General features: G+C 39.5%; 1 protein-coding gene across 5 annotated transcripts in view; it reads right to left on the minus strand.

The window, feature by feature from the left end:
* Nucleotides 1-12,777, minus strand: part of ARPP21 (cAMP regulated phosphoprotein 21) — a 361,236-nt gene that overhangs the window by 140,427 nt on the left and 208,032 nt on the right. For 3 of the 5 annotated variants that reach the window (XM_063157213.1, XM_063157201.1, XM_063157192.1), the window contains exon 2: nt 1,602-1,764. The exons of 1 other annotated variant lie outside the window; for it this stretch is intronic. The gene's annotated coding sequence lies outside the window, so the exon portion shown is untranslated. Of the gene's footprint in view, nt 1-1,570; nt 1,765-12,777 lie in introns of all 5 variants that reach the window. One more of the 5 variants, XM_063157229.1, reaches the window with a different exon arrangement.

Below are 12,777 nucleotides of genomic sequence, written 5' to 3' on the forward strand. Positions count from 1 at the left end.
GCGACCCCCAAGAAAAATAAAGAGGGAAGGAAATGGGCCTTGACTCCAGAGGACATCTTTAAGTGAAAGGTCTGGGGAGGGTGGTTTTAATTATTATTTTTGCTGGTGCAACCTGACAGCCTTCAGGCTGATCAGCCAAGCTGCTAAAAGGGGTAAAAAAAAAAAAAAAAAAAATTGGGGAAAAAAAAAAAAAAAGACTGCAGCAGCTTTTGGGTGGTAGCAGATGAGCCACTAAAAATGGGGCACATGATCCCCTTCCCCCTCCCCTGCCCAGCATGTCTCTATCTAGGATCTGGCTTGATGATGTTTCCCTCGGAGCCTTGCTGCACACCATCAAGGCAGAGGGAAACAGGCAATTCACCAGCACACGCGTTTCCGACACATGAAACCGCTGCTATGCTTTTAAAACCCGGGCCTCGTTTTACCCAATTGAATACATCCAGGCATTCATCCTGCACCCAGCCGAGAAAAGGGCATTTACCTCTTTGCTAGGTGGCTATTAATATGCAGTAAAATTATAGCTGTACAACGCCAAATGTAATTGCCATAGATCATTTAGAGCAGATCCAGCAATTCAGCTGCTGGAAATGCATGTCTGTGAATAACCATGCATCTGGTACAATGCCCTCTACTACAATAACCTGAAAGGAGACAGAAGTGTCTGGTACTAGCTGCAATTAGTAATCCTATGGATGAAAAATAAACAGTCAATAGGTACAAAGCAGCAAGGTCCTATGAAATACAGAGATCATTTCTGTCTACAGTGATACAAATAACCCAACTCCCACAGACAGACAATTCTTATTTAAAATACACAGTTAAAAATGTACTCCTTTCATGATGTGCTTTCAGAGAGCCCTAGTTAGAGAAGACAGTTTGCCATGGTTAATGAATGTAGCAGAATTTGCGTACCAGTAAATATGGACAAATATACAGGAGGCCAGGGCAGTGTTGCAGGAAAATGCTTGCTTTAGTAGGTATTATCCTTGCACCCCTGGAACCCCTCTTTCCCCTTAGAAGCAAACACCTGCTTTTACTGGGGACTGCTGAATGGAATCAGACTGGAAGAATACGGTGAGTGATGAGCCACAACAGGGTGTGCATTAGCTGGCTCTTGGTGCACACTTCAAGTGATCAGAGGCATTCAGCCAGGCACACCAAAACCTGTTCTGCTAATGCACCTCCTGATGTGGATTCCTCCTAGGATGGTTGTGTGTGCCTCCATCTACTTTTAATTTCATTCTTTAGCATATTCCCTTTAATGCTGTGCTGTAGGTTCCAGCTGAAAGGAAAGAGACCAGCAGAGAGTCTATAAATAGCCCTGGTGACAGGGCAAGGACCAGGTCTTTGCTTTTTGCCATTTGATGTTGCAGCCATCTCAACAATGGACCAAAGTTAATTTTCGAAGATGGTAATCAAAACTATAGTGAACCTACAGTGAAATGGAGAGGGCCTCACCTGGCTGCTGCCCATCATTCCATTATTCCCATGCAGGGTACCCAGAGAAGGGAGAGAAATGCACAAAAGTGCACTTTTGTGTCCTGCACCAGGACACAAAAGCAGTACTCACTCATGCCTTCAGTAAATGCCTTGCAGCTCACCTCCAGAAGGGAAGGGGATGAGAGTAGTGAAGGTTTGGGAGCCTTGCTGCAGTCAGTAGACACCATGCACGTGTCAAACAGCCACGTGTCCACAGCTTGTCTCCCAGCGTTGAGATACTGGAGTGTCTTCAGAGTGGGAAGAGCCAAAACTTATACATCAGATCTGTAAGAAGATAAAAATTAATCCAAGCTGTAGTCTGGCAGTTCATTCCACCCTCTCCTACGAGGCTGGATGTGCCTGGAGCAAGTTACCAAATGCTAAAAGATGCCAGCTACAGCAACACCAGTGGAAATAATCAGGAGAAAAGCCCAGTATCACTCCAGTATCACGTAATGTAGTTTTTCAACTCAGAATGCTGAGTAGCATCAAACACAGCATGTGAAAATAAGTGAAATTGCCTTCCTTTGTTAAGAAGTCACCTCAGACCTTCTCAGTCAGATAATAATCTGACAGAATACGCAGCCTACATCCCTTTCTTCAGGACTTTGTAGAAAGAAAAATCACAATCATTGCACAAGCGTAATATTGAAGAGGTGACAAACCATGGCAATGACTTGCTGCTGCCTGTCCTGATCTGTAAACATGGGCAGGGATAATTGTCCATTTAATCTTCATGAAAGTCAGCACTTTGATGAGCACAGCAGAAGCTGTGTTTTTAAGCAGAAACAGAGCTAGATCAACTCTTCAGACTCCTGACACCTTTTTCTGTCTGTACGTGACCAAATTTTGAGGGGTAATGGGGGAAAAAACAAAAAGACACAAGACCTATTTCACCAAGTACTTTCTTGAGCAAAACATCTAACCAATTAACCAGCAGCACATTCTTTCCAGGATTCTGGTACTGCCAAGTGCCCTTGTGCAATAGAAGCAACATATAGATGTGGAGCACACATGAATGTGCACACACAAACGCCTCAGCTCAAGGTATTTCCAAAGCATAACAACAGATCATATTACTTGTTCACTGCAAGCATACCTTCTAGCTATGCTATTTCAATTTCACTTAGAAGAAAAAAAAAAACACCTTACTGGGCTCTCAAAACCCAGTATCAGACTGGAAGTATGAGATGTCAGAAAAATAAACAGAGCTTCTTGCAGTTCTGCAATCACAGATTCCTGGGAGAGAAGGCACGCAGTGTTACTAAATACCTTAATAAAATCTTGCACAACTGGTTGCACATTTCTGCTGCTTCTGGTCATTTCTTAGTGGGAAAAAACCCTCTAACATATAAAGTCTCTTGTGTTTTGGAGTTATGGAATGATTCAGTTTGAGGCACAACAGTATGATAAGCTAACTGTTGATGTATTTTATCGTAATCTTATGTGAAAGAGATCAGTTTTAGGGGGTTTAATTTATTTTTAAACTTCTTTCCACTTTCATGTCCTTACATGTTACAAACAAATTAATCATGCATAATTTGCAGATGGACTTAAAAATATAGCACGTCTGTTTAAAATGGCACTTTACAATATGTAAATATAGCCAAATTACTCCAGTTTTAAATACTTCTTAGGAAGAGCTAACATATTTTTCAGCTGCAACATCTCAAGTAAAGGAAAATTACCCAAGCAATTTGTGTAAATCATACACTGGTATCTCAGACTTGACAAAAAAAATGAAGCTTTATGCTCTTTCCAATCAACTCAGTAAGAATTTTGCAATGGATTTCATTAGGATTAAGATCAGGTACCTAAATCTCAGATTCTTTCTTTGGACAAAGATCAATGAACAATTCTTTAAAAATATAATCTGTTGCTAGAGGGGCTGAGGCAGCTTTTTTTTCCCCCCCACCAAAAGCAAAGAATCATTTCTTTGTATTTGACATTTCAAATCCCCTCTTAGTTTCTTTTGGAAATCCCGTCGTGTTTGATATGCCATATCTGTGTATCTTGAAAAGGAGATTACAGAGTGGAGTTCCTCACCCCACACACAAAAAAAGTTGCCTGATCCCTCCTAAGACCAGAGCCTGTAGCACTGCAGAGCTGTGACTTTCAGAGGAAGATGAGCAGGAATTTGAACTCTGTCTTTGACAGCTAGCATTTGTGCATATTGTCTCGCCTGCTGTAGCCTTTTCTTCAATTCATGTTTACAGGCAGGAGGACCAGTGAACCTTCAGGTCAGAGTGTAGGAAGACCAGTGGCCTGTTTCATGGGCTGATGAGTGGCTGGCAGCTCAAAAAAGGATGTTCTAAAGTCACCACAAAAAGGACTCATCAGCAGCTCTCAGTTGCACTGGACAGAAACGCATCTCTGATATACAAACTTAGCATAATAGTACTTTTTATAATATGTATGGCATGCACAACGGGACAAAGCTACAAAACATGCAGTGGTGAGTAAGAGAAAGAGTAGTATGAAGAGAGTCAACTAGAGTGTTGTGAACTGTGGTGTTGGAACGGGCCAGAGAGAAAATGGTGAGAAAAAGAGGAGGAGGGAGAGTCCCAGGCAGGGAATGCAGTGAGCTGGTTATCTTGAGATCTGTGATTCATTGTGGAGAATGTGCACTACCTCCACATATTAGAGTACTGTAGGGAAGAAATCAGGCTGAGGAAATTCCAAACACTTTCAATAGGATTTATGAGCTTTAATAATCCAATGGCTCAGGGTCACCTAAGAGCCCAGGAACTGCTTGGCTCACAAATATGAGTGGCTCTAAGGAGACATATGACAGACACAGCATCTGTGAGAGAGAGAGTGAGTAGTTGCAGCCCTTGGTGTAGGAGCCACAAGAGTCACAAACAACTTCTACTGGCACAAAGCAGCTTCCCATCGGGATCTTACCAATAAAAGCCTTTATTGCTGCCCTTTGTCTAAAGCAAAGTTTGTAAAAGCATTGGTTACCTCCCAGCACACCTGGCCAGCAGACAAGCTTTGGTGACAATTCTCAGCTACCACAATAAGATGTGGGTAATAGAGGCTTTCAACACAGGTGCATGGTGTCTTTCTCACTGCCAAAACATTACAGGCTACATCTGCCCTTAGGGTTCCCCGGAAGAAGGGAAGCTGAAGGACCAGGGAACTTCACAGGAAAGCAAGTGGATCCAGTAATGATAGAGAGGGGAAAAGCAGGAAAAAACAATTTTGACAGGAAACCCCACTTAACTTACAGAAACCCTACCAGAGCAATATTAAGAATAGCAGTAAAACATGCTTATGGAGCTGTAGGTTTGGTTTAACTCTCAAAACCATGTATATTTTAGAGAAGACCATCACCCCAGCTGCCATATGAAAACCTAGAGCATGAAGTTGGCAAAGGATTTGGAGGTGAAAAAACAACAATTTGCTGTGCCAATCAGCCCATGTAACTCTGAATACTCACTAACATCAACTTCTCTGTTTGAAATTCCCCTGAACATGGTGCCCTCTTAACCTTTCCTTCTAGAAGGTCTATGTTGTTATCATATTTCTAGAGTCCCATACGTTGTGGGTGGTTTTCTCACACACAGCTCTTCACAGCAGTGTTGTTCCTGCTTCCTCTTCAGGACCCCTCCAAGGCTCTCCCTGACCAGCCAACCCACCCCCTTTTATCCCAGTTATCTTCATTAGCCACAGCTGCCACCAAATTAAGGGCATCACAGTTGCAGCCCATTTAGAACAACTAGGATTGGGGCAAGGCCACTTATACAATACATACTGAGACTCATTAGCCACTTATACAATACATATATTTCACTATGGCTCAAAGGCCAACTATACAATACATACTAAGATTCAATGGCCACCTATAGGTCTAGTCTTCTCTGAAATGCCTGTTTTAAATTTAAGAATTTAAAAGAAGGGTCCCCATTTATATGAGGCCAGGACCTACCTTGCAGGTACTTTTCACAAGTACTCTTCAACCACATACCATTTTTCAGTTATCCTTTAAAATTTTTAAGAATAATATTTATTTTCTCCCATCAGAATCTCTAGAAAGAATCCTGGCCACAGTGTCTGTGTAACCTGGATGTGTTGGTTTCCTACTGCCCACCCTACCTCACTGCAGTGTATGCTCTGAGGCTCCCACTCGCTTTATTAACTCAACCAGTGAAAGAAGCAGCAAACAACAAGGATTGACTATGAACCTTTTTCAAGAGGAGATGAGGGTACCCTCCACATTAGAGTCAGGAGAGTAACAGAATTTTCTGGCAGATCAATTCCCCTCACAATGAAATTAAGTACTTGCCCCCTTTAAGGCCATGCAAAACTGTGTGCAGATGTGCCAAAGAACAGGAGCGACCAGGATAAAAACCTAAACAAAGTAAATCAAACTGAACAAAAAAAGCCTAACCAGTGCTAAATCACACTTTTGCAAAACAGCCCTCTACAAACTACTGGAGGCAACCTCTTTTCACAGCTTGTGTATCATCACACTGGTTTTGTTCATCCTCAGTAGAAATGACCAGAAAAGGCACATATGTAACCACAATTTGGTACAGTCACTGTGAACACAGTCACTTTGAACCATCCTACTCAAAGAACCCAAAAGTAGCAGCAGCCCCCCAGTATGCAGAGAATAATTCTTGCTATGTCATCTAAAAAACCTTTCAAGTTCTGTCAGTGGTGAAAAAATGTGGCCTTTGTCATAGAATTGGAAGTCCTAGAGGTTTTTCAAGGAGCATGGGTTAAAATCCTACTGAAGTAATCACCCTTACCTGTCCACTTTCACTCATTTGGACCAGTGTTCCTTTTCTTAAAACTGTCAATCAAATATGAGATTAATTAGCATTAATTTAGCAATTTTCGCAACACTTCGAATCAACTTTTGTGTTGGCTGTTGGGCTGAATCCCCCAACACTGTACTTCATGGACAGAACACAAAGACAGATATTTAACGTTTCAGCATTTTGAGGTCTTGGGCCTTCCAGGTCTTGGAGTCTTAAGCATAGTTATTTCTAAGTCACTTCCCTTAAAATAATACTGTTCCCTCAAATTTTCTCCAGCTGCCTTCTTTTTGTTTCGCCTTGCCTTATCCACTAGACATATTTAAATTTTCCTTTGTTTGGAATCTACATTTTTTCACGCCCTAAAATTATAGCCTTTGCAATGTGCAATAACTGTAGAAAGTCCCTTCATTGAAAGAGCAGTACATGGTACAATTTTAGCATCATATAATTTCCTGCATAATTGTTAAATCATTTTCTTCCTTTTCTCCCTCCCCCTCTCTTTTTCTTTTTCTTTTTTTTTTTTAATATAAAGGAGAGAAAGATTCGAAGTGCATATCCAGAAAGAGAGACAGACAGAAAACTTCATGCCACATAATATTGTGCTACACTGCAACTCAACTTTATTGCAACAACAGTCTTGTATCAGTGGCAAGACTTTCCCTATATATTGCTTCAGCACTGGACTCGGTACTCGAAGGCCCTATTGGTTCACAAATGTAAACCTCCTTGTGTGTTTGTGACATTGGATCCCCAAATATCACATCATAAAAATATTAAAACAAAACTGTTCATAACATTTTCCTGTGTACCATCTGGGCCTTGCAAGAAAGCTGACATTATCTGTCAAACTAAAGATAACCACATTTTCTCTCTTTTGTATCGTTAATGTTTGTCATCGCAAATTTCACTTTAATGCTCCAATTACATTATGACATTCTTAGAAACTGAATGGCACTAATGACTTTCATTATTATTTACACACTTCCTTAATTATAAGGCTCTCCCTCTCATTCACAACATGTTCTCCCTCATAACACTCGCTCCGATATAAAGCTAATGAATTTTAAACTTTCTATTACATAAAAGCCCGTGATTAATTACCCAGCTTCCCAATCTCTTTATGATGCACAATGCAGAGCTCTCCTGCAGTGATTCAGGAAAGGGGGGGGAAGTGTGGAACTTTATTCCCTCCTTAGTGAAAGCAAATAGAGAGATAAATAAAGTATCTTTCTCTTTAAAATGGCATATGCAAATTTAATTGAAAACAAATATACATCAAACCGTTCCTCAGGAGAAAGCTAAATATCTCTACATCAGCTGCATGTAGTAAACAGCATAATAATGGCTATTCTTATAATCTTTAATTTTTCATGATGAGAATTTTTTAATATAGTTCAAGCCAATGAGAGGGTAGAAGTAAAAATGTATGGTTTTTACATAAGTCATTTAGTGTGGTATGCTGTATCACCAAGATCAACTACTTATGGGGTTTTAATTATTCACAATACTGGACTCCCTCACTGATAAAAAAAAGACAAGACAAAAAAACCCAAGGTTGTACCAGCACCACACCAGTTGAAGGGCAGTTGTGACAAATACAAATTACTGCACTTCAGACTGCCAAAGGTAATACAATAAACCAGAGCCTAGAATCCTTTGAAAGACACTGTGGGGGCACTGAACAGTCTAGCAATGAAATTCAGAGCTCACTAAGTACTGATACGGGCTGCAGTCTGCACAAGCCGTACATGTCTCAATGCCTGTGCTGCCAAAAGAAATTGGATTCTGGCAGCCAAACGTAAATTTTCTGACAGCCACGGGAGAAAGAATGGGTTCGTTAAAAGGTGTGGCAACTCTTACTCCATTTGCTGGCTAGCAAACCTGACCTTAAGTTTGGGGGGAACCTGTACATATAAAAAATTTATTTCCTGCCATTCCAGGGAAGTTCCCTTTTGTGCTTCTCCCAAGTTAGTGAAGCAGGAGTCTGTATGGATGCAAGTACATACAAGGAATATACTTCCTCCTGGGACAAATGCCCATCCTATAATGAATGAATTGATGGATTTCCAGCTATGAATGACATATTCAATTAAAGCAAGCATGAGACACCTAGAATGATGAAGATTAGCTTGTGAGAGCCCTTTACCTATGTGTTGTCTTTATATTAACTCCTACTGCTGATCTGCTGCAGATAAGAAAATTTGCTTTGTTCTGAGAAAAGCCTTTTCCAAATTTGGTTTGTTTTCTTTTTAATACCATCGACTTTAAATGTCTAATCAGTTTCCAGTGTCATGGAAAACCCAGGAAGCAATATTGCATTAAATAATGCCATGGAAGTTCAGTACAATACAACCCTACAATGTAACTTCAGCCTTTTGAGAACTAGGAGGGATGGTAACTATACTTTGGTCTGTATGGTCCTACACAGCAAATAACTTGAAATTTTCTCGGGGCCTGATCCAAGGTCCACAGAGTAAGCCTCATAATCATCCTACTATCTTCATTTAAGCTCTCATTTCAAGACTGCTACTCATCAGCAATTTGAATTATGAAGCTCTCTAACATCAGAGAATGTCCTGTAGTTTAAAAACAAAAAACAAACTCAGATTAATTGAAAATCAGTTATTCCATTCTCTTTAATGTTGTTTTGCATGCTGTGTATGTTACAAAAAATTATTAGGAGTACATTATGAAGCAAAAACTATAAACCACTCCTATTATTTCTTTAAATCCATAGCCAGAAGCCGAGCTTTAGAGGGCAGGCAGGCTCCTGGCAGATATTTAACAAGTATCAGATGTGGAAGAAAAAGACACAGATGCAGAAGGAGAGTAGGTCTCAGAATAAAATTAGTTTTCTGATTCTAATAAAGTTACTTTGTTTAGCAATCAGAAAAAAGGCAGCTAGTCCAGCTTTAATCAACATGTGATTCAGGGATTCACCATTTTTTCTCAGATATTGTACAGCTGCTCTGTGTAAATAGAGTCCTCCTGAAATCTGTTTTTCTCAAGATTCATCTGCTTTCTGTGGCTATTGCAGTTCATCTTCTTTTGCTGACTCTGGGGTCAAGAGCCTTGGACTAAGATATCTATAGGATATGTCTTTTATTTTCAAAGCCTCCTGATATTTTGGGCAGAGAATGTGAGGCTGTCACAAAGGCCCAGATTGTGATCCTCAGTCACCTTTACATGCCCACAAAAAAATTTCAAAATACACTCAAAAAGTCCTTGATTGGCATAAGAGATGTCCTGTATACTCTTGAAAAATTGGATTATGACATTAACTTGTGTTTTATTTGTTGGGTTTTTATAGTGCAGATAATTTTCCTTAAATTTTAGTGATTTGTGAACTTCAGTAGCTGCTAATCTTGATGCTAATCTTCCATATAAAATAGTTTCTATGCTAGACACCTTCATAGTTTTCCAATGCTTTAGGGGAATAATTGGACTCTAAAGAAAAGAGCGTAGTCCTTGGACTCCTTCATGTACTGACTATTAGTAATAGCAGTCAGACAAAAGAAATGAGACATCATGGAGTAAGACACAAACATAATAAAACAGCTAGGCTAATCTTTATACAAAGATATTAAAACAACTGCATAATGTTCATAATCATGTCAGAACAGGTGAAATTAGTCACAACTGTGACTAATGGGACACCTAATTTTACCTATTAAGTGGCACGAGGATTTGCAGTTACAATCTTATGATCCATTCTTAATGCAGACCAGACTTGTGATAAATTTACAGCCCACAGGATCTACCCATTAATATAACAATTAAGATAAATATATTTTAATGGCATATGGCATTATCCTTATGCTGTGTGGCTTTCAACAGTATTTTTCTTGTAATATTTGTGTCATGAAATTCTAGTTGTTTAAGATAATTAAATGTGTTTTTATCACCATATTCCCCCAAAGATGAATTAGACATAGGCCTTCAAGATTTTTTATGAAGAAGAAAAGATTTATTAAATAATTTGAAAATGAGACAGGCATGGCAAACAGAAATATTTTTTCAAATCTGCAACTGTGTTACCTGGCCCTGTGATCCTGTGCTTATATGAGCATGTGAGGCATGAAGCCTTCTCCCCATTTGCCTTTTCTAAGTCAGGAGAGCTTCACAGTTTACAGAAGAGAGCAAAGTGACAGAGAGCAAAGTGCTTCAGAAGAGTGGGGATAGGGCAGAGAGAAAGTCAAGATGCCACTGTGAAAGCTAATTAGTGGTGGTGGGGAGTAATCTGCTGAAGCTTGTTCTTACAATTGATTTTGTTGTTGCATGCTGTATAAGATCTCTCTCTCTCTCTCTCTATGAGCCCACGGAAGATGAGCTGTGCATCACCTGGGAGAGCTGCATGTGAAGCAACATCATTAGGCAGAAACCAGGTCTTGACTTCAAATATCAGGGCTCTGATCCTGATTCTACCTTTTATCGAATTGATCATTTTGAGAAATTCAACCCGTTTCCTCGTGCCTTTGTTTGTTCTTCACAGCTGCTTCTTCTGATCTTTCTTCTGGCTATTGTAATTCTGGGGAAAGTACTATCTGTCATGATGAGCTTCTGTCATGGCAGTCTGCAAAAATGTAACCTCCTACATCCCAGTCTGAAAACAGTCTCATTGAAGACGATGGGAGTTTTGCATTGATCTTGGCAGCAATCTTGTTTGCCAATAATATCATCTGTATGTATTCTTTTGAAATGTTTCGTATTGATTAAGACAGTTTTTAAAAGAACAAACAATAAATTATTCATTTTGATTTATAAAGTAGTTATAGTAAGTGTTTATTGCAGGGAGAGTATTTTCATACAAATCAGAATACTTAGAAAATAAGCCAAAAAAACCCCCAAACAAATCAGCATTTCCCTGTAATATAAATGTAATATCTTTTCTATAAACATAAATAAAACTAGGAAGCTCTTTCCTGAAATGTCTCAGAAAGGAATTACTCCAGCAAGCCAGGAAAGCCAGTGAACATCATAAAAGACACTGCCTTTATGGAGAACATGTTACTTTCAGCTCCCCTTCATTGAAGGCACAAGCACCTCTGACTTTTCATCGTATGAGTATATTGAACAAATTGTAATAAATCTGCAGCAGTAAAATTACAAAGCTCACCAATTTTTGATAGAATTGCACATCACTTGAGGACCTAGATTAATTTGATACAGGACAAATCAAGATAGATCCAGTCATTTGGAAATACTGCAAATCATGCCCTGCTATGGAGAATAGCACACATGAATTAAATTAAAAAAAAAAAAAAAGAAGAAACAGTGCTACAGTAAAATCTTAGCTGCACTTAGGTGCATCTCTCATTCTTATTGTTTGTACAATAGTTGGTACAGTAAACTGTATTTTCTGTGTAGTGCCTGCCTCCTACTAGGAGCTGCCGGCTTTTAAGCTTGACTGCAAGGATGGGGCAGGTAGTCAGGCTTGCATACCTGAGTAGCACAGCAAAAAGTGGTGTGCTAATTTCCAAAACAGCAGCAGGGGAGTCATAGTAGGGCTGCCAGTAAAAGCATCAGAAACTCCTAAATAGCAGAGATCTTTCCTTTTAATTGCAGTGCCTAGCAATTTTTTCAATAGTGAGCATTTGTCCAGTGTTCCCTGTAGGCCTTTTGTCAGCTTCTGTGCTCTGTTTATTTTGCTGATGCTCCTTAGCACACATGTTGATAGCTGGTAAAGCCATATGTATCTACACATCCATTTGAGCAAACGCACAGAATTAAAAGCAGAGAATGTTTCAACACCAGTCTTCTCCAAGACTTTCAGTGAACACCTGTCAGGAGGTCGCCAACAGCTGCCTCATTTCTAGGGCAAGATGTCATGCAAGGAGTGTAAGAAAAATTAGATTTTCCAGTGATACAGGACTTCACTTACAAAGTAAGATGGTAGCACACCTTGTGGGTCCCCGAGATCCATGATTTATGCTGTTTCACTCTTCGCCATTGCCCTTTACCTCTAAAAAATAAACTGTTTCAGACTTTCTTTGCCCTTCTATTCCTCCGTGTTCTTACTGTTCTGTGTCCCGTGCACTCTCCTTTCTCATTTTCCTTTCCCTCTCTCCATATTCATGCCGGAGGGTATATCATGATGAGGTTCTCTAATCAATCGTCTGACTCATTGCCTTATGGCAGAATATTGCCATGGCTAATGACTAATATGACTGCAGGATTTCCAAATGTCATCTTATAAGATCTTACAGACTGCCTATTAACTATTTTTTAGCCTTGCCAGGATTAGCTGTGTAGCAAAATAAAACAGAATGATTTAGCATAGGAAACTCATTTCTCAGCAGCTGATTTCTATTTATAGGTATAGCCTAAATAAAACAGTATAGGACAAAGTATTTCTAAACTGAGAAATGCTCCATTTATGAACAGCTTTTCCTATGATATGCAAAGTGTTTATTTGCACAGTGAGTGACCAAAAATAGTAGCTGAAACTTTCTACTTTTTGGAAGATTGCAATTGATATTTACATTCAAGTTATGATTCATTATAAAAGAAGAAATGTGTGAAACTTCCT

The sequence above is a fragment of the Melospiza melodia genome, chromosome 1 (assembly GCF_035770615.1).
Source record: "Melospiza melodia melodia isolate bMelMel2 chromosome 1, bMelMel2.pri, whole genome shotgun sequence".
NCBI lineage: Eukaryota > Metazoa > Chordata > Aves > Passeriformes > Passerellidae > Melospiza > Melospiza melodia.